The 21,335-nt window shown below is 38.8% G+C and overlaps 2 pseudogenes; both read right to left on the bottom strand.

The window, feature by feature from the left end:
* Window positions 1-289: 289 nt before the first annotated feature.
* On the bottom strand, window positions 290-386 carry LOC122126945 (annotated as a pseudogene).
* A 14,358-nt stretch (window positions 387-14,744) lies between these two features.
* LOC122126938 lies at window positions 14,745-15,795 on the bottom strand (annotated as a pseudogene).
* Window positions 15,796-21,335: the final 5,540 nt, after the last annotated feature.

Genomic DNA, 21,335 nt, shown 5'->3' with positions numbered 1-21,335 from the left:
AATATATAGGTTCATTAATGTGTCCTTTCAGATTGTATTCCCTATAGAAAGTTTTAGATTCCTTTTTTACCTAGGTCCTAATATTATTTTTCTTTGGGATAAAATGACAATTTTGTCTAATTTCAAAAGTTTTGTAAAGTTTATGGTATGTAAACGCCTTTATGATGTGAAGATTTAATACACTGATGCCAAACTAAATTTAATTATATTAATTACGTGTGTTGTTACACTTGTTATTTTGTAATCAATTTTTTAATAACTGTTTTTCATTTCTTGCATCTGAAGAATGAAAAGTACGGAATACTTCACAAATTTTCATATCATCCTTGTGCAATTGCCATGTTAATCTCTGTATTGTAATTTGGGAATACGTGCTGCTGAAACATGTAGTATCTTATAAATTTAAGTAGTTAATGATGCAATCTTTAAACAGACTTATATCATTGGTTACCTACTTTTAACAAGGAAACTATATTGTTTCTGACAATGCTACTGATCTTATTTCCCTAAAATTCTGGGAATAGTGGAAAAAAATATATTGTTCAGCCAAATGCTCACATTTGCAAACTTTTTTTGTCAATGACAATTTTAAGTCTTTTTCATTTGGAATTTGATCATACTTTCAATAATTTATAGCTAGGTTCAAAGGTGATGGCTTTTTCAAGTACTTATTGATCCAATTGAATGAGTTTTGTGGAGCTAATGGATTCAAAGTAAGCCTTGGTTAAGAGCTACTTCTAACCTTATGCAGCTGACATTTTCCAAAATGAGGTCTTACTGGCACAAATGTCTACCTGACACTTTACTCTTCTTCCATGTAGGAACAGACCAATCAGAATATCTTACCCTGACAGCATAGATTGTTTTACTTGAACAAAACTAATCTTAGTTACAAGGGATCATAGAGATGAACAGTTCAGTCAGAACTGTTCAGACTAGAAGGTATTTTATCAAAATATAATTGTTTATTATATCTAACATTTCAAAAGTAACTAAAGCTAAGAAGGTGAAAAAATTGATCATATTCATGATTATTTAATGTCCTGGCCTGTCTACCATCCTACCAGGCAGGAAGTTACACTATTGCATTTCTATCACCAAATATTTACATACTTGCAGGAGAAGTCCAGAAGTTTCTCCTCGTTATTGGGCCTTAAATTGCTAATGTTTTAATCACAGTGTTTTCTCTTGCCTCCAGGCTGTAAATCTACAAATGGTAAAGCTTTAGTTCGAACTCTATCAAACACTGAGGTAGAGATAATGGAATAATACTTTAAAACAGAGTTGCCTTTGATACTGTAACCACAACAGAACAATGCAAAACATGTGTCTTTTTCTTATATTATATATAGTTATATATTTTATATTTATATGTGCTGATTTTATATTTCACACAGTGAAACTTACTAGAATTAGTTGATAATTTCACAAATAAATTAATATTTATTTATTCCAATAAGTAGAATTAGAATATAAATAATTAGGTTTAAAATGTATATTAGAATATAAACGTATCAACGCAGTGTCTTTGGTATAAACTTGTGATACATTCTAACTGTTCTTGGTCTTCTGAATTCACATGGTTAAAAAAAAATGTTGTTTTCCTCTAATCTATAAGGGATTTTACTCTGCTTCTCTGTTTATTGTTTTAATTCACTGGTCCCAAACTGTTTTTCTCCATATTTCTGAAGCATTCCTACTGATTATTCCCAAATTTTGCTGATAAGATGTCTAACAAATATTACTCTTCTGCATGACCCAATCAGTCCTAGGATCCCAGGTACCACTTACCTGCATTATCAGATAACACTGGCAAGACTTCTCACAAAGACCCATGCAACATGCACCAAAGTAATCAAAGACCCATTTCAATTTCTCATTTCCTATATTTCAGGGCCCCAGTTTCTTGAGATACAGGATTTAGCAGTAAGCAATTGTGAAATGCAAGGCAACTTAAAATGAAAGATGAGATCACAAAATTTGAGAGTATGTACTATAATTCAAACGTTCAACTTACAGATGACCAGCCCATATGAATGAACAAGTTCACAAGGTGTCACAAGATTATTTTTAATACCCCTCCCCTATGATTAATGAAAGATTTTAGTCCAGCATAAGTGGGCCAAAAAATAGTACCTGGAAGGATAGATCCATAACTGGTCTACCAAGGCCCAGAAAAATTTACTTAGAGTTCAAATATAATTCAGAAAAACATTGAGAAGATCCTTAGGGCTTCAAAACACTGGGACTTCAGTACAACATGGATCAGTGGTATAAAAATGTCACTCTCAAACCAATGATAATCTACATTTAATCTCCTGAAAGTTATTCCTTTACAAATTAACTTTTTAAAATCACATTCGCCAAAATAACATTTGACAACTAGATGATATTTAGTGACATTACAAGTTTTTCAAGTGTAGGGAGCAAGTTACAATAGCGTTGAATTATTTACCAAGCACTAATGCCAAACACGTTCAACCATTCATTAAAGTGTAGAAATAGTACCAACCACAATTTGTGTTTTTCAGTAGGGGCCTTCCAGAAATGTTAAATACATCAGCCTGCCAAATTTCAAACCGAAACATTAGCTAATAAAGTAAATGTCATCATTTAATAAGGTACATTTTAAAATGTCACAAATAGTTGTCTTATCATATGTAATACTATGTTTTCCCTATCTGTCTAACATAGGAAGAAAAATGACTTTAAGTCTTCAATATGGGTACTCATCAGAGATATGACAAACATAAAATCTGTCTTCTCTTTCTATCACATTCCTCTATAGGAATAAATTTTAGTTTTCTTGTTTTTCCAAAACTTATAGGTAGTAGAAAATATTATACCATGTAAAATAAAACAATCACACCGCTGTACAAAGCCATTAATAAAAATTAGTAGCTAGGAATACATTCGATGCCATTTTTTAACTTTCTTTTTGACTAAAGATTAATCTTCCAAATGAATGAGAATAAAATCATGTTTAGGTGCTTCACGTCTCCAGTATTGCAAATTGTTACTGCAGATGAATGAATTATGGAAATATAAGCTGACATTAGTCCAAGCATATGCAGAATGGAAACGCCATGAAATGTATATAAACCTTTCAAATTATTAATAGACAGTTTAACAGGATGACTATCAGGAAATTGAAAACAGAAAGGAATTATAGTAAAGACATAGAATGAATGAAAAATGAACAAGGGGCAAGTACAGCTAGAATACTCAATGTACACATATGATAAAGGAAGTGGTAAATCTGAAATAAATCTTGGAGAAGCGTTTGGTTGAGAATGATGGAAGGAGTGACTCTGATCCAAGAGCACTGGACAATTAGATGGATATATTTAATTGTAACACACTTGCACAACCTTTTGAAATTCAGTTTAAAAACACAACAAAAAACAAAAACACACAGAAATGACAACCATCCAGAAATTTCTAGAGAGTATGAATATTTCCTCCCAAAATTTTAAGCAGTTAATGAAGGGTAGTCTTGGGAAAAGTAAACAAAGCTGTCCAAAGAGAGAAGTTTGGGATAGGAGAGAATTTTGAACAGATTTAAATAGATTGTCTAAGGTTATAAATCATCTACATCTGCTGCAAATAGTATCTTTCTTCTACGAGTTCTCTGTCTGAACTGGATAATCCAGTCGTGAGACACACTTGATAGCTTGTGAAGATAGAAGGGAAGAAACAAGATCAAGAACCCATTATTCCATTGGAGAGAAAACAATCCTCTATGTTTTCTCTAATCTCTCTTCACTATTATTTTTTCATACTTTTAAGTCAATTGATTTTGAATTATATTTTTTCCTTCTTTCTTCTGGCAAAATAATTGGTCAAAGTAATTCATTAAATATTATTTGTCATTTTCTTCTTTCATGCTGTTCAATTGGCCAGGCGAGTCTATTAAACTTCCCTCTTGCATTTGGTTGCCATGAAACAACATCTATGTCAATGAGAAGAAATCTAATGTAAAACTTTGTCTCCAGAAAACAGTCCAAGAAGCTGTGATCACAAATATTTGGCTGTATTTTTTCTTTTTTCTTTTACCTTGAAAGTCTTCTTGTGTCTAAAGTGCCCACAAAAATAAATACTCCATCACTTTTTGGTTCAATCAATTCTAACCTAAAAGATATATTTTGCTAAGAAGATGGTTAAAAGAAACTGAAAAATACTGCACTTTTATCTTCTATCTTAGGACTCTCCTTAGATACCATATAAGGAACAATGAAGTTATTCTATGCAAAATTATTTCAATATATTATTTTTCTCTTGATCTTGCATTTGTTCACCAAGATGTATGGAGGAGAGTAGAGTTAAATCACCTATACCTAGAAAGACAGTGCCTGTTACAAAAAGACAATGATTCTATGTCTTGCTTCTATGTCCTCCTCTTAGCTCTTGCCTGATTTCCAATTAATCACAACATCTTGGCTTCAAGTCTAGTGAAGCTGAAGGACTATACGGGATCCATCACTGTTACATCTTCATGATTTCTCTTTGAAAACTCTTTAAGTTGCCTCATTTGGATGTGGAATTTATTTTCATGTCTCCATTCAATCTGTTCGGCATTGTAGTGAGCCAAATAGGCTCTGTAAAATCACTTTAGTTAGTAAAAATATTAACACAATTTAGGGCTGGGAAGTTGGCTCTTTGGTAGAGCGCTTGCCTTGAATTCCTGAGACCCTGGATTCGATTCCTAAGCACCACATAAGCAAAAAGAAAACAGCCGAAAGTGGTGCTGTGGCTCAAGTGGTAGAGCGCTAACTTTGACCAGAAGAGCTGAGGGACAGAGCCCAGGCCCAGAGTTCAGGCCCCATGACCGGACCCTCCAAAAAATATTAACACAATTTATATAAAAAAGTTTGGACTCCCTTCACTGCTGAAGCCAATACGCTTAGCTAGGGCTTCTAAGAACTATGTTTTCTTACCTTTTCCATTTGCTCAATTCTTTTCTGAACCCAAAACATTTTGGCTTATGTAATAAGAGAAGTCTTCACTACCTCATGTTATTAAGGATATTATTTTTTTGTGAGCCACTTAGAAATGTGAAATCATTGGTTTGAATTATACAATCAGATTTTTTTCTGTTTCACTGCTTCACATGCAAAGACATTGTGGAAAGTGTTACGAACAGAAATGTGTAAACCCAACACCTTCTTTCATTTTGGAGAGAACTTTCTCCCTAAATATTTTGACTCAAATTATCTTTTTCAGAGATTTACTGTTTGGTAATTAAAGGTAAATTCACAAATTTTGATGTCTTATTTTTTTTAAGAACTTGAATTTAAATTCCAATACAACCTTGTTTCACACAGTGAGAATATATTTCCTGGGTAAGGATAATTCCAAGGGAACCAACAGGATTTACAGCAACGTTTCTGAGGTTTGTTTGTTTAGTGTGAAAAAGAGCCATCTTCACCCACATTGCTTCCTCTCTACTAAGTCTCCGTTGATTTCTTTGCATGAAAGCCTATTCTCCCAGGTAATTTTAAATTTTCTTAATAGGCTAAGTTGTTAAAATTTTTGAACAATTCAAATTTACCTGTCATAACTTTAAAACTCTTGAAATTCCTTTATCAGAACCGCGAATTCACCAATCCTAATTCCACCTTTACCATCCAAAAGTTAACATGCTCTTTTCATGATATAGTGTCCATGCAGCTATTATTTTCCAGTGGCTTTGTACTGCGTACATATATAACCATATAAGCTGATGCTCAGCAAAATGAATTCCAAGATATGGAACCAGATTTTTTCATTTGTGGTTGTTGTTTTTGATAAACTATGTTATTTGTTTTCTTTGGATTTTTTCCCCTATAGTTCATTCCTGCTGTAATTGATTTTGTATTGTGTATGCATTTACCTTAAATAGGGAAGAGGAAAAGCAAAATGGTGAGACAAAAGAAAAAGGAAAAACCAATGCAATAGCAACACTCACAAGACAACATGTTGGAAATGTACATTATAACTTGTGAGGGGTGAAGGGGTGAAGGAAAACTGTGAGAAAAATGCAGGAGGGGTAACAAGTTTGAAATGGTTTGTATTCACTACCTTACAATTACTGTAACCTCACTGTACATCAATTTGATAATAAAATTGAACAAATAAGCTGCGTAAAATGTAATTTTACTGTATTGGCACAGTAAATATTATTCTTTATGTAGCAATATTTTAAAATTCAATTCTATTTGACATCTAATTCAAATTGATTACCTCTTTTTTATCAGAGGGTCATCAACGTGATTGTTATCCAACTAGACAATATTTTCATAATATACTTGCCGAATTTTTTGAAAAAGAATAAATTTATTACTTTCTCATTCTAAAACAGAAAAACACTTTAATGCTATGGAAACCTATAACTTTTAAAATTAAATAAGTTGTTAAGAGGACAGAGTATATGTTTTTTTCAAAATTCTTTGACAAATAACTACTCATAATTACTCATTTTTAAATTCTCAACATTCCATACTTTAGAGATTCACAACAGTACTTTTTTGTATGTTATGAAATTATGCAATAGACCCATTTTCCAATGGAGTGTACAAATTGAGAACTCAACAGAAAAATAACCACATTCTGGTAGAGGATAAAACTATGAAGCATCTGTAATAATTAATTCGTCAAGAGTAAGCAATTTTTTTTATCAGAGTAAGCTGTTATTTCTATGCCTATCAATCCCAAGATTTATGACATGAAGTCATCTAGCCCAACAGTTTCCAACTTGTAAGGGGCACCCTAAAATTCCTTAATTCATATCATGAATAGCTTATCTCTATTGTGAAAAATACTACACCTCTGCTAATGTGATGCCCTCCGTGTTCTGGAAAGAACACCACAATAAACTGAGCTGCATAATTTTTCCTCCACTGGTATTCTTAAGATCAGATCACTTGCAAATATTATTTATATTTATACTTTTTTAATTATCATAGATATTCAGGAAGCTAAGATCGGAAAATTATTCAAAGCCCACCCTGGTAGGAAGGTTTCTTAAAATCTTATCTCTAATTTACTTCTCCGCAAAAGCCAGACACAAGTGGCACTGAAGTGGTAGGGCATGAGCCTTGAGCATAAACAGGCTCAGAGACACTGCCCAGGCCAAGAGTTCAAGCTCTAGGCAAACCAATAAAACAAAGTTGAGTACAAACCCCAAACCTAGCATTTTTCTCAATGTATACAGAGGCACGTAAATAAGGAAATGGCTTCCTGTGTTACTTAGTGGTTGAAAAAAGATGTCACACAATTACTCTCTTCATACCATTTTAAACCAAACCCTCAAAAATTGCTGTTTTTCTAAATTTATAAATTAATATCATCCATTTTTTAGCAACTCTGTCTAGATTATTCACATTAACATGGTATATATGAACTGTGAGAATTATTTATTAACTGTGTTCTATTTATAACTCTCTTGAAAGAATATTCTAGGAAAATAGAATGCAAGAATCATTTGTGAATTTGTCCATTAATCCCTCTACTTAAAAAATTTTGTAGTATCCTATAGAATATAAAATTACAAACAAAACAAAAATACATATTTTAAATCTAAATTTTAATTTAGCAAGGTCTACAAAGTCCTACATTAGATGAACTTTGCTATTTCTCCAGGCTTAAGCTCTTGTAATCCTTCAACATTTCTTTGGAATCCAACAGAATGGTGCTTACTTAGTTTTGCAAATTTTTGGATGGAAATGATGAGCCATTTTGCATCTAGAATGTTCTGTAATAGAGTATTTAAAATACAAGTGAGGATATATATGAGTTGCATTTCAATAGGAAACTTGACTTCTCAAAACATAATTAGAAAATTAGCCCAAAATTCCAACTGTGTATTCCTTTTTTGTTGTTTGGTTTGTTTTATTGAGACAAAATTATTCTACCTGGTCCAGGGAAGGTATTGCAATGTAATTCCATTCTCTAATCTCCTGTCGAAGTGCTAGAATTCCAGGTTTGTATCCCATTGTTTATTTACTCTAGAAACAGACTAGCAATTCTGAACTTCTCCTATGATCTTATCCACTAGACTGACTGCTCAGACTGTTTATGTACTATTTTCAAAGATGTTCTAACAATTCACACAAGATATGAACATTTTTATATGCACCTATATGGTTCCCTGATTCATTCCTCCATGGATCCTGTCCCGTTAATAATGTTGCTTGACTCTCTTACTATCTCTGATTCCTACCTATGTAATATTCTCAAATTTTGGGGGGAAAGTTCACTTGAGGGATTTCTAATATTAAAAATTATCACTTGATTCTAGTCTTACTCAGGACATATTTTCAATTGTTTTCTAACTTTTTTACATATTCTGAGAGTTGTTTCATTTGTGTATTTTTGTGTGCACATATAAGTCCCTTTGTGTGTATGTGTATGTTTGTATGTATGTATGCAAAATCCTCATGCTCTTATTCAGCAATCTTGCTCATGACTGGTATTCCAGCTTTTGGCTGTTTAATTATAGGTAGTGTCTCAAAGCCTGTTCTGCCTAGGCTTGATGAAAATTGAACTTCTCAGACTCCTTTACCTTCTTAGGTTTTATTTTTCCAGGAGTATCAACTTTTAAACTGCAAACAATTTTGTGAGTGTAAAGTCTAACCTGTAGCCCAGATTTTTAACTCAATAATTAACATAAAGATAGATGAACATATACATTACATATCTGGAGTGTACAATGTTAGAAATGTGATCCTAAGCTGGGTGTGGTTAGATCCGAGGATTGGGGTTTAAAGCCAGCCCAGGTAGGAAAGTCCTAGAGACTCTTTTCTCCAATAATTACCAGAAAACTGGGAGTGATACTGTGGCTCAAGTGGAAGAGCACTAGCCTTGAGCTGCATTGCAGAAGGACAGCGCCCAGTCCCAGATTTCAAGTACCACGACCAACAACTACAAAAAAGAATATAAGAAAAGGAAAAGAAAGAAAAGAAATGTAATCTTAGCCACCAGATTCATTGCTAGTATAATTCCTATTTTCTCAAGATGGACTCTTTTTTTCCAGTTAAGTCCATTCTCTCATATATGACTTGCATTGGAAACAATCATTCTTTGCCAGAACCAGCCGGCAACGAAAGGGACTCCTGATTTAGGGGGCGAGGACAGAAAAATAAAGACATAAGACAAAGGATGGGGTCGGGAGGTCTGCAGCTCAAGACTGCAGCCCCGTTTATTTTTAACTCTCCTTATTTGTACTATTAGAAGTCAAGGGGTAACATAAGGTCACCATAGTGCAGAAAAGCAAGGAAATTTTTAATAAAAACAAGGGTGCAGAAAGAAACAAGACCAGGTAATCTGATAGAAAGTAAAACAAATTCTACAGACATAGCAAGGCAAACCCGGACACCTGGTGTTTTTCATGAATGCCAGTTCCTTGTACGTGCCTTCAAGTGAGCACAAGGGTCAAGATGACCTTGGAGCTTTACTGTCGGCTCCCAACACCTCCCCCATCTTTTTTTTTGAAGAAGTGAACCCGCCTGTCTCAGGTTGGGTGGATCACCTTGTCTGCCTTACCCGTCTTTGGGAACTTCTTCAGAGCAAAGCTGAAGACCCTGTCTTAGGTTGGTCAGACTGGACCCCCTCTTACCCGTCTCTGGCTGCAGTTCCTCTCGGGAGAAATTCATTTATTTGGAGCTTGATCTTATGTAACTGACTGGCTAAACTCGTAAGAGAGTTTTGCAGGACACATATGATACAAGGAAGGCAAAGAAAAACCAACAATAAAAGTTCACTGGGGCCAAGCAATGTCATTAAAAATCCTTTAGCATTAGACAGGGAAGGGATATAGTGTTGAAATTGTTCAAACATCTTGTTAGCTATTTTGGCCACTTCAGTGTCCAGTGGTGGGGCTTGTTCTAATCCGGCAATTTGCCTGTGAAGCTGAAAAAGATCTAAAGACAAGTCATTATGGTGCCAGATACCATTAAGATGTGCTACAACCTTTTCCCATGAGTAATTTGATTCATTATATATATGAGGAGTCACACAAATAAAATCAAACCTGGCATGACAGCACACTCCCTGTAAAGTTTGCAGAGCGCGAACTTGTTCTCCTAAAGATAATACTGACTCATATAAGGCTTCTAGTTTTTGTTCTACCTTATCTTCAATCCTACCTTGAAAGTGTAGAGCCTGTGTAGTATTATGAGCAAGCTGATTAAGATAATGGGCAGTTTGTACATTTCGAATTAATGCCACAGCAGCTGCTGCTGAGGAGGCAGCTAACGAAATAAAGGCTAGAACACCAGCTATAAGTAGCCCAACAAACCTACAAGGGCGCATTAGTTCTTTCAATTGTTTTAACACCTGAATACCAGAATCTTCATACCAAGTTTCAGAAATATTTACAGGAAGCATAACAAAAGGTGGTTGTCTAACAATAAGTATGGATTCAGTTATGCCACTATATAAGCAATTAGTAAAAAAACAATTAGAACAGGTAACATTAAAATAATTAGCTCCTACTGAATTATTAAATGGTCCATACATAATAACATGGGGTGGGGATACACAACTCATAATTTTTTTAAAAGGGATGAATTGGGCCAAGTTATATTATTAAGTGCAGCCACCTCCAAACATGATGTCGAGGTTGCCCATTCATCCACCACAATCCAGGATTGAACTTATTAGTAAGATTAGCTCCAGACCAATCCAATAATTGAGAATTAGTTCCAGAAATATTGGTAACAAATGGCTGTAAATGCCTGCACCTTATTGGATGAGGCTCTCCTGTAGATTCTATCTGTGAAGAATTAATGCAACGGGGTATCCTATAGGACGGAGTAGAATTTGCATAAACTAATTGGCCACCTGGCAAGGATGTCATTTGTATATTGTACATTAGATTTTTGTCTGGGATCCGAATTTTATGAGTCATGGATTGCATAAAAGTACAGCCTGGAATGGAACTTTTAAAATTGGTGGTAAAACATAAAGGAGTTCCAATACCTGAAGCTGAGAAATTTCCTATTTTTATATATTGGATGAAAGGATCGGGGGCTGTACCGTATGCTGATCTATTAACATGAATGAGTACGTCAACTCCCTCCCAGGTGGCTGGGTGCACAGTCGGGGAATCCGGCATGTAAGCCCAATGGGTCAGCGTTTGTGTCATCTGCATAAGTCTCCACAATCCTAACGCAGCGTTCAGGCAACCAGCTGGCGTCATTTTCTTCCTGTGAGAAAACACAAACATATCCTCGACCCTATGTTAAAACCGTATTGGGCCCATGCCAAGCACCTGTTAACGGATCCTTCCACTTTACTTGAGCAAAAACTCTTTGCTCTCTTTTTTCCCAAAACCGCTGTGCTGCAGAAAGGCCATTACAATCTAAGTTTAAAAAATTTAGTACAAACAAAGCATGAGAAAGAATATTAACAGGAGAGATGGGGTATAATTCCCCACCTTTTAATTTAAAATTTTGATGTTTGAGCAAACCATTAGCTAGTTCAACAATTCCTTGACCTTGAGGATTATAGGGAATACCTGTAGAGTGAATAATCTGTTAAGGTTTACAAAAATTTTGAAAAGCTTGTCCGACATATCCAGGACCATTGTCAGTTTTAATATATTTAGGAAGTCCCATAGTGGCGAAACAAAGCAGAGAATGGGAAATACAATGCTTGCTAGTCTCCCCAGCAACGAGAGTAGCTATAATAAAATTAGAATAAGTATAGTAACATGAACAAAGCGAAGCCGTCCAAAGGATGGAATATGAGTAATGTCCATTTGCCAGATCTAATTGGCAACTAAACCTCGAGGGTTAATTCCAATGGAGGGCACTGGTAAGAAAGTAATACAACTAGGACAGGTCTTTACAATTTGACGAGCTGCCTCACGAGTGATTTGGAATTGTCGGCGTAAAGCACGACTGTTTTGATGATGGATGGCATGTGATTGTTTTGCCAAATCAATTTGAGTAAGAAAAACTTGAGTAGTCTTGTTTGTAATAGCATTGCCCTCACTTAATGGACCAGGAAGTTTAGTATGGGCACGTATAAATCCAAAATAACATGGACAAGTGCGAGAGTGAAGAAGAAGCTCTATTTGGCGAAAAAGAGTTTGAATAGTGGAATTTGCTGTTCCAAGAAAGGGGACAGTTTCAATAACCCAAAGGGCTCGAATAACATAATGACTATCTGAATATAAATTAAAAGCACTAGTAGGCAGAAGCGTAAGGGTTTGTAAAACTGCTTGAAGCTCAACTTCCTGGGCTGAAGAAAGACCAGTATCCCAGGATGTAGTATTTCCATCAATAGTAAGAGCAGCCATTCCATTAGATGATCCATCTCTAAACACTAAGGCAGCCATAGAAAGAGGTGATAAAGATACCACGTGAGGAAATATGAAAGTATAAAAAGAGGCAAATTGAAGCAATTTGTTAGAGGGATAATGATGTGAAATTGTGCCCATAAAGTTAGCCCAAGCAATAGCCCAGGAATCACAATGAAAATAAAGCCATTCCTGCTGTTGTAATGTATAGGGAATGTAAATAACATGTGGATCTCGTCCAAGATATTTACAAGATTCCACACGGCACATGTGAACTAAAGTAGCCACCAATTCATAATAAGGAGTTAATACTTTTGAAGGAGTAGCAGATAAAGAAAGCCATAGAAGGGGTCCCTTCTGCCAGAGGACCGCTGTGGGAGAATGAGGTGTAGTTAAAATATAAGCTTCCCAAGGAGCTGAATAATCAATATAATTTACATTTTGGGAAGAGATAGCAGAATTTACTATTTTTAAAGCTTTAGCCGCTTCAATTGTTAATTCTCTGAGGGATGCAGGGTTAGGGTCTCCTTTTAACAAATCAAATAAAGGTTTTAATTCAGCTGTAGATAATTTAAGATAAGGGCAAAGCCAATTAATATCTCCCAGAAATTTCTGAAAACCATGTAAAGTAGGCAAATGAGAAGTTTTAATCTGTAATTTTTGACTAGTAAAATAATAAGGACCCAAAATATAACCAAGTTAAGTGAACGGAGGATGCTCTTGCACTTTATCATTGGCTACAATTAATCCAAAAGAGGTAAGGTCTAGTTTTAATTGTCCAAAAACTTGTCGTAGTACTGTAGGGTTTAAATGAGCTAACAATATATCATCCATATAATGAATAATATAAACGGAAGGAAATTTTTGGCGAGTAAAAGAAAGAGCCCGGGCTACAAACTTTGACACAAGGTGGGGTTATTTGCCATGCCTTGAGGCAATACTAACCAATGGTACCGTTTTATGGGTTCTTTAAAATTAGTAGAAGGGACACTAAATGCAAAACGTTTGCAATCTTGAGAGGCAAGGCGTATGGTATAAAAAGTCTTTTAAATCAATTATTATTTTGTATGTATTTTGTGGAATGGCCATTGAGGAGGGCAAAACTTGTTGTAACGGCCCCATAAGTTCCATAGTGACATTTACTCGCCGGAGATCTTGAAGAAGTCTCCATTTTCCAGATTTCTTTTTGATAACAAAAATAGGTGAATTCCATGGAGAAGTAGAGGGAGCTATATGGCCCAATTCCAGCTGTTCCTGCACCAGCTGCTGGGCAACAATAATCTTTTCATTTGATAGGGGCCACTGATCCACCCACACCGGAGTTTTTGATAACCATGTAATAGGATCGGCGTGAGGGGCAGGATGAGCAGCAGCCCCCGCTAAAAATATCCTAAACCTAGTCTATTTGGTCGGGGCTGTGGCTGAATGGGCTCTCGAATGCCTTGTTGATCAATCCCTAGTCCCCCTGAAGGTAACAGTCCTTGATCTAAGAGTTGTCGAGTGACTACATCATTTGGACTAAACAAATAAACTCCCATTTTTTCCATAATATCTCTCCCCCACAAATTAATGGGCAAATGATCCAGCACATAAGGCTGAAAAGTTCCAGAATGGCCCTCATCATCTTTCCAATTGAGAATAGCACTGCATTGCTGTGGATCTATAGCATGGCCAATTCCTTTTAAGGATGTGAGAGAGACAATAAGGGGCCAGTGAGAAGGCCAATATTTTTTCGCTATTACAGATACATATGCTCCAGTATCCAGCACACCTTGAAAAGGCTTTTCTTGAATATAAATTATAAGTTCAGGCCTTCCTTGTTTTATATTTTGAATCCAAATTACATCTGAGGCCCCAAAATATTTTGTGCCTCTAGGGACAGAAGTAACAGAATTTCCAACAGAGATTAAAGGAACTAGGACCAGCTGAGTGATATAGATATCAGCAGAAATAGATATAACTCCAGTAGGCGCTGAGGCCATAATTTTTATTTCTCCAGTATAGACTTGATATATCACTCCTGGGGTAATATGTAGGCCTCTCAATTCCAAGCTACTGCGGCCTAATAACAGACAAACAATTCCTTTTGGAATGGGGCCAACTATGCCCGTAGGCAGAGCTTGAACTCCCATCTCAGGAGTTAATACTGTGTAGGTGGAGGAACAGAGGTCCAATCCTGCACTTCCTGGGGTTGCTCTGAGGAGACTGGAAACCGTTTGTTGTTGTTGCTGTTGGTTGCCAGCAGGTAGGCTTGAAGCCGTGAAAAGGACGGGGCTGCCCCGTTTTTTTGTTGAGGGGCCAGGGGCTGGCCCCTCTGCCAGTTTTCCAGAATCGGATGGCCAGCACTATCAAAAGCAGATTTACAATCCCTGGCCCAATGTCTTCCCTTATTACATCGGGGGCATCTCCTTAGTTTAGCTCCCTTTTTCTGATTAGGACATTGAGTTATTAGATGGCCCATTTAGCCGCAAGAAAAACAGCTGCCAGGAGATCCTGCAATTCGGGGACATCTTCCTCCATTTTTGCCTCCCTGGGGAGAGCGGAGGAATTCAGTTATGGTTTGTCCCTGAAGTGCAGCAGCCAGTGTGAGGCCCTGCATATAGGATGAGCCAATGTCAGCACAGAGCCGAATATAATCAGTTATTCCTCCTTTTTTTCTAAGTGGTCTAATGGCTGCTTGGCAAGCTGCATTAGCATTTTCATATGCCAATTGTACAAGAACCATACCGGCATCCCCATCTTGGATGAGACGGCTTGTTGCCTCTAGTAACCGAGAGACAGTCTTGATAAGGTTCATCTGGTCCTTGTCTAATTTTAGAAAGATCCTCGTCTTATTAGAGTTAGGAAGTTTCTTCCAGGCACGCTTAGCAGCGGCATTAATCTGAGCATATGTGCCCACAGGGTAATTTAACTGGGTATGGATGTCATTATAAGCACCTTCCCCAGCAAGCTTTGCAAAAGTAGTAGGTATATTATTAGCCCTATTAACCTCTGCTGTGGCCTGACACTGTTCCACAAATTCAGACTTCCACAACAAGTAATCTCCTCCACTAAGATAAGCTCTGGCTAATTGTTTCCAATCATAAAGCATCAGTGGACAATGTTTCCAAAATTACCTGCGTAAATGGAGCTGTAGGTCCATATTGAGCGCAAGCGTTTTTCAAGTCTCTTATTTGTTTAAATTGAATAGGTTGGTGAGTTCTTTGTTGGTTTTGGTCCTCCATTACAGGAAATAAATGAAAACCAGAAATATCCTCCCCTCTTTGATCAGCCTGTGCTAATGAGAGCTGCAAGGCACTATGCCTGGGAGGGCAAATAGCCCCTGTCCCAAGAGGGAATTCATCATTAGGAGGACTAGATAACTCCAAAGGCCTGGGCCAACTAAGCTGCGCAGACCGAGTAGACTGCCCCTGGGGAATAACAGGCAGAGGGGGTGGCGGAAAGAAATCTGAGTCCCCTAGAGCTGTTAAAGAGGGCTCACAAACATTCACCCTTAAAGGGGGTCGTTGCATTGCTTCAATCTGTGACAATTTTTTTCATAAAAGAATTTAACATTTCCTCAAAATGGACTGTTTTATCCTCAATAGGCTCATCATATATTTTTTCCTCAGTATCTGAGTCATCTGACTTTTCCTCAGCATCCGAGCCATCTGAATTTTTCTCATTTTCTGACTCAATAGATTCAACTTTTATCAATGTATTTGATTTCTTTTGGGCAGCAGTATGTGCTCCTGGGGCAGGGCGAGACTCGTTACCCTGTCCAACTTTCCTAATCAACTGATTAAATTTTATTTGTTCATGTCTGGGGTCCAGAGAGTCTCGAACTAAATTCCAAAGTGTAAAAGCATCCACTGGGGTTTTTTCAGGGCCACTTGCATCATAATGCTCCTGAATCATTTTTCCTATTTTTTGCCAAGTTTCTAAACTAATGGTTCCTTCCTCCGGAAACCAGGGGAATACTTCCTCAATAAAGCGAAAGAAGCTCTCTAATTGACTCTGTCCAACTTTTACTTCTAGAGCTTGAATCATGCCCTTAAGAGCCTGCACATATAATGTGCGGCTGTTTCCTTGACCCATAATTTCTTACTCCCGACTATACTATCACCCACTCTTTTTCCGGACACGTACTCTTACCTTAGCGGGGTCCTCTGCCTTGATCCCAGGTTTTCAGGGTCCCTGTTCAGGCGCCACTTGCCGGAACCAGCTGGCAATGAAAGAGACTCCTGATTTAGGGGGCGAGGATGGAAAAATAAAGACATAAGACAAAGGATGGGGTCGGGAGGTCTGCAGCTCAAGACTGCAGCCCCGTTTATTTTTAACTCTCCTTATTTGTACTATTAGAAGTCAAGGGGTAGCCTAAGGTCACCATAGTGCAGAAAAGCAAGGAAAATTTTAATAAAAACAAGGGTGCAGAAAGAAACAAGACCAGGTCATCTGATAGAAAGTAAAACAAATTCTACAGACATAGCAAGGCACACCCGGACACCTGGTGTTTTTCATGAATGCCAGTTCCTTGTACGTGCCTTCAAGTGAGCACAAGGGTCAAAATGAGGTTGGAGCTTTACTGTCAGCTCCCAACAATTCTTCCATTCTCCTTTTTACAAAATTACGTGATTATAAAGCGTGATTTAGAAAGGAAGTGGCTTCACGTTCCACATAGAAGTAATGCTTTCTCTATATCACTCCCATAAATCTACATACTCAGCAAAAGTAGGTGCACTGAATCCTTTGGGAAGATTAATATTGACTTCATCATTCCTTTGGGGGAAAATTAAAGCCATATTTGCACTTTTTTGTTGATTGTGGGGATTGGACACTGATCCTGGGCACTGTCTCTCAGCATTTCAGCTCAACTTGAATGCTGTACCACTTTAGCTACAGCACCACTTCTGGGTTTCTGATGGCTAATTGAAGATAAGTGTTTCATGGACTTTCCTGACCAGGCTGGATTTGAACCACAATCCTCTGGTTTTAGCTAGGATTAGAGGCAAGAGCCACCAGCACCCGGCTCATATTTGCATTTATGTTCACTTAATGACACTATGTAGACAGAGAATGGAAATTTGAACCAAATGATGACATTGCAGCTTTTCAGAAAAATTGAGGTAGCAATAAATATCTCCTCCTTTTCCATTTTGTTACATTAATGACTCATGAGCTATGGGACCCTTACATTAGCATCCTGTGACATATGTATAGGTGTATTTAGTATTAGGAAATGTTCATAGAGAAATATAGAAAGACAGATTTTTAGAAAACAAAGGATATCAGGTATGAAAGAACAGCATAGAAGGAGGCACATTTATCTAGCCTAAGAGATTTAGAATGCTAAAGCAATGAGGAATAAGCCTAGTTGATAACTAGTTCTTCAATAACCAAAAATGGTTCACTAGAACTGTTTCTGCTATACCTTAGCTACTATCATTTTTTTGCTTCCATCTGGAGTTATTCCTTCTCTTCTATCATGACTGTTAATTAGCTTCTGCCTTTTTGGTGCTATGACTGGTCAAAATGATTTCCAAATCTCACTTAGACTACCCTTCTCATTGTGATTAGCAGTGACCCCTCTCAAAATCCTGGAATCTTTGAATTTCCAGAATTAATCTTCACCTGACATCTAAGCACATTCCTGGCATTAATTGCCCTGAGCTAATGAACAAAACTTTTTTTCAACACAGTATCCTAATATAGGTAACGTACATGAATTAGTGACTATTATCAAGTATCAATATGGAAGGAACAATTATATATTCCAAGTTTGGATTCTTTATTTTGCATTTACTAACTAAATGTTCATTGTTGTTGTTGCTGCTGTTCTTGTTTTGGCAGTCCTGGGGCTGAAACTCAGCGCTTGGGAATTATTCCTCAGCTTTTTTTTTTTTTTGCTCAATTCCTACCACTTGAGGCACAGGACCAATTCCAGTGTTTCTTTTTCTGTTTATGTGTTACTGAGGAATTGAACCCAGGGTTTCATGCATGCTAGGCAATCACTTTACCATGAAGCCACATTCCCAGAACCCTAAATGACTCTCTTAAGATGACATTAAATTTTCATTCCATAGCTATGTATCATAATTTTAACAAGAAATTTTTGCTAGAAAAGGTCATTGATCACAGTACTGAATCCAGTACGGCTAGATAGACAATGAATAACTGTCACGGTTCACGGTCTAGCCAGGGCACAGAGGGACTTACCTCATGGAGCTGATACAACAGACTGAGCGAGACAGCTCCTGACCCACAGCCCACCTCCAGAATGAGAGGGCCACCTTGGTTCCAACTACATTGGGGATGCTGGGCCAACTCCTCCAGCACCCATTCAATCAGTTCCTGAGAGAGAGAAAAAAAAATAAAGAAGGTCAAAATTACACTTAAGCCAGGTACCTGTTGCTCAGGCCTGTAATCCTAAGTACAATGGAGGCAGAGATATGAGGATTGTGGTTTATAGCCAGCCCGGGCAGGAACACCTGTGAGATTCTTATTTCCAAAGAACCACCAGAAAACTGGAAGTGGCCCTGTGACTCAAGTGATAGAGTACTAGCTTTGAGCTGAGGAGCTCAGGGAGCTGGCCCAGGCCCAGAGTTCAAGCCCCACGACTGAAAAGAAGTGGACTTCCCACCACAAGAAGTAGACTGAATAACACCTATTGTCCTAGGGAGCATGGCAGAGAAGTCAGGCCGAGCTTCCTGTCAGCTGGGAGTCATAAGTAGGTCACCCAGCTTCTCTGTGCCTCAGTTTCCCCAGCTTCAAATCTGAACAAAGTGAAGGATCCTGTTCCTCATGGGGATTGGGTATTAAAGAAAGAGAGTCGTGTTTTGTTTCATAATCCCATACCTGTCACAACATTAATAACACACACCATCTGAGATCTTTCTGGGTATTTTCTGTCAAATACTCACAGAACTGCCAAGAACCGTATCTAACAGCCCCTAACTCTGTGCCTGGCCCTGCTCTAGAGATCCCTCTGTATTAATAAATTGTTTTCTCAAAACTGTCCCATGAGGAGATTGAAGTCTAATGGTTGAGGCCCAACCCAGAGCTTCACCTGTGGTCAAAAATGGGCTGCTGTGGACTGAGTTTGTGACAGTCCATCTAAACCACTGACTGAGCGTGGCTCTACATGTCTACCATCCCAACTACAGAGGACTGAACCAGGTGGCTCATGTCTGTCACAGATAGGAGGACTGTGATCCACCCCAACCTGAGCATATATTAAGTCTCAGAAATGCCCAAGACAGAAAAGCTGGTAGAAGACCTGACTGGCAAGCCTAAGGCCTTGAGGTCAAACCCTAATATACCAAAAAGAACCAGAGTCCCAGTGCCAGAGGCTCATGCCGATAATCCTAGGTACTCAGGAGGGTGAGATCTGAAGATCACAGCTCAAGATTTAAAATAGAGTTGGCCTCGCCCATCAGAGATCATGATTGGAAGACCCAGAGTCTGACCTATGCTGTTGCACTCCATACTAGCAGGACTCATATCTTTACTAAATGTTGGCCATGCTCTCTGTCCTCCGGGGAAGCCATCCCCTGCAGGCTGCACTCCTAGGTCCTCCCAAGTTCCCACTGCCACCAACCAGGCCCAATGGAGTACACAGTTCCAGGGCACACAGATCCCTTGTTCTTGTAATTTAATAGTGCTGTGTCCTGTTCAAGCGTCTCATGTTTCCAGGCTCCTAGACCTCAGCTATGAAGCCCATGCATGCCCAAAAGATAGCAGGTAGAAGTTACCAAAGCATTCAGCCTCCTTGTTACCACTCACTGCTACACACACACACACACACACACACACACACACACACACACACACACACACACACATCCAGACTGGTGACAGAAGACTCATCCATGCAACACCTGCAATTTGCCAAGTGATTACTCACCTGAGCACAGTCAGGCTGTACAAGGAGAAAGATGATCTCTCTCTCTGTCTCTCTGTCTTCAGGTGAAAGGATGACCGAGCACAGAAGACAAGGGTTCACCCAGAAAGGGGGGGCCTATCTTCTGCATCCAATGCCTCCCATCCCCAGAAAAAGGGAAAAGACCCCAGAAGGCAGGTGTGGACATGCTGCTCCCCACCAGGTTCCCACCAGGGAAAGGAAGGGTGCAGATGTGCGGCTGTGTGGCTCCCACTGCTCCAGGTCAGGGGCTCTGTGGTGTCCACTAATCACCCAACCCTGCATCTCCCCATTTCCTGAGACACTAGACGCTGGAGATGGGGATGGGATCCTAGGGTTAATACCCACCCCCACTCCTGGGGCAAATTTATGGCAAGGCGTGGGCCAGACTGTGGGGCACAGAGGAGGCGCTGGTCCTGGTTGGGAGGGGGGGTGATATGGGGTTGCAGGGAGCGGGCCTGTGTGGCCGCCACTCACATGTGCTGCTGGCAAAATCTGTTGGCAGCTGCTCCAGGTGGGGAGAACAGCAATGGGAGTGGAATGGCGGACATCAGGTCCAGAGCAGAGGACAAGGGGGCCAGGACCAGGTCAGGGCCACAAGCTGGCTAGAGGTACACCATTGCACCATTGCCTGACGAATCCAAGAGGCAAAATGGGTTTGAGCCAGCAGCACCAGGTTTGAAATGCTGTGCCACGGAGAAGGGGGGGAGAGGGCCAGAGCGCAGGTGGGCACATGGTGGCTGAGCAAGGCCTCTCCTCCTAGGCCTCGAGTCTCCTGCTCATCACTCAGCTACCTCTACCTTCCTCAACTGCTGGTAGTGGTGTCAACCAACAGATGGAATCCCAGTGCTACTGGGCAGTATGGAATGTGGACATGGCCACCATTCTTGTATCCCATTGGTCAGAAAGAACCATGAAAGAATGGGAGTGTGGCTGGAATCCTGTGATGCAGGCAGAATGGGCGGAGTCAAGATGATGGCAGCCCCTTTCCCAGGGAACTCTGTCCAATCCAGTTGGAGACAAGAAGGTTACCTGCTTTAGCCGGATGGCTGCACAGATTGGTGTGTATGTCTGTTTGTTCCCAGTCCCAGACCTTGAACTCAGGATCTGGGCACAGTCTGTGAGCTGCTTTTGATCAAGGCTAGTCCTCTACCA

This window comes from Dipodomys spectabilis, unplaced genomic scaffold (genome assembly GCF_019054845.1).
Source record: "Dipodomys spectabilis isolate Male_0828 unplaced genomic scaffold, ASM1905484v1 ptg000293l, whole genome shotgun sequence".
Classification (NCBI taxonomy): Eukaryota; Metazoa; Chordata; class Mammalia; order Rodentia; family Heteromyidae; genus Dipodomys; species Dipodomys spectabilis.
Note: the sequence above shows the minus strand (reverse complement) of the source record. Positions and strands in the feature narration are given on the sequence as shown.